The following is a 1,978-nucleotide window of genomic DNA, read 5'->3' as shown; positions in this document are numbered from 1 at the left end:
TTCAGGGGGGGGGGGGGGAGCAAAGAGGGAAGAGGAGGGCTCTAACGTCGTCCTTGGCTTTTGTATTCACACCGTGCTTCAACAACATCTCCGCCACTTTGACATGACCTCTAACACAGGCACTGTGTAGCGGTGTCCATCCTTTCTGCGGATGATGCATTGACATGAAGTACAGGAACAGACAACTAGCATCACGTGTTGCAGGTGTACCATCATATCGGCGTAAAGGGGAGAGAAGAGGAGGTACTGACGTTGGTCTGGGCTTCGGCATCAACGCCGTGCTTCAACAGCACCTCCACTACCTTTACATGGCTCCGAAGGCAGGCACAGTGCAGTGCTGTCCAGCCATCCTGTGCCAACGAAAAGCAAGCAGACAAACCCAAAAGCACAAAACCGCTCAGATGGACAGCTTCAAAGCCATGATCACACAACAAAGCCCATGCGAAGCAACATACGTACCAGAATATCACGGTTCAAAGTGGCGGCGGCATCTCGAATACGTCGTGGATCCCAACTGCTCAACAGCTGCAGCGCCCTTTGTGGATCTGATGTCAAGCACGCCCTCAACAGCTGCTCTCCATCATCACTCATGATAACGATGTCTCTCCATCAGCAACAACCTTCCCACCACAAAAGTCCCGAGGGGGCTCCTCTAAGTGTTTCAATCCGAAACCACAGCACGGGCAGGGCAGCGGGCTGAATGGCGAGCGTTGCGCACTGTGGGTAGCAAGGATATGTTCATGACTGACCGTAGCTTGTGCTTCGTGTGGAGAAACAAACGGAGAGCTGCTTTCTTCAAACGCATTGTCGATGGTCGGTGCAGAAAGTGAGTGAGATCTCACGTCGTGTCGCAGCGCCGCCGTGTGGCTCACCTTGCACAGTGTAGCGTTACAAGTGTTCAGGTAGCACAACTCGAGTCATTCAAGCTATTAAACATGCTTTTTTTTTTTTCCTTGGCACCTTCACTGACTGTTAGCGTCAAATCCGTGTTCCACGCCGGACGCCCCGGAGCCTGACACTGACTGAACAGCAATGGTCGAGTACACCGGCACCAAAAGGAGTTGTTGTTAGAGATGCAAGCCTGCCCCCAAAGAAGGGAAAGAGAAATGCCCGAGTGTGCGCTTATAGAAAAGGCCTTGAGCACCCAAGAAGCACTCACATCCAAACGTCTACTACTGCAGCAGCTTGCACTGAAATGCTTTCGACGACGCTTTGAACCGAATGAAAGAGAAATGCCCGAGTGCGCTTATACAGAAAAGGCCGTTAGCACTCAAGAGGCAGTCACGTCCAAACGTCTACTACTACTGCAGCTTGTACTGAAATGCTTTCTACGACGCTTTGAACCGAAATGCCCGAGTGCGCTTATAGAGAAAACCTTTAGCACCCAAGAGGCAACTACTGCAGCGGCTTGCACTGAAATGCTTTCTACGACGCTTTGAACGTAATAACACTACGTAACTCAAACGAGGGATGGGATGAGGATTGAGGCAGCAGCTCTGTTGCCTTGTGCGATGCGCTTGTGACTGCCGTCGTTTGTCCTGTTGCGATACCTGCCTGCGGTGAGGATTGAGCGGTGCACCTGGTCTGGTCTGGTTGGTGTGAAGGACCACAGTAGCACGGATTTGACGCTAACAGGAATGGGGAACAAAAAAAAAAAAAAAATCAAGAAAAATCCAAGGGAAAAGACAGTTTAATTATCACTTGTGTTGCCCAAGCTCGGGCCGGAGAGATCAGGGTCCCGCCGTGACAGGAGCCATGGGGCCACAAGACGGTGGTTTCTACATGTTGTTGCCTTTCCTGCGCGAGCCAGCCTGGCTGATGCACGGTCGTGCTATGGGAGATGTTGCAAATCAGGGCAACCGCGCTCCGGGTCACTCGCTATGGGGGTTGTCCCTCTCTTTTGAAAAGGGCCATCGACATGGTGCCATTCACATTCACATCAATAATTCTCTCTCTCTCTCTCTCTCTCTCTCTGCCG

Source organism: Monosiga brevicollis, genomic scaffold, assembly GCF_000002865.3.
Source record: "Monosiga brevicollis MX1 MONBRscaffold_44 genomic scaffold, whole genome shotgun sequence".
Taxonomy (NCBI): Eukaryota; class Choanoflagellata; order Craspedida; family Salpingoecidae; genus Monosiga; species Monosiga brevicollis.
The sequence above is the reverse complement of the archived record's forward strand: the minus strand, read 5'-3'. Positions refer to the sequence as shown.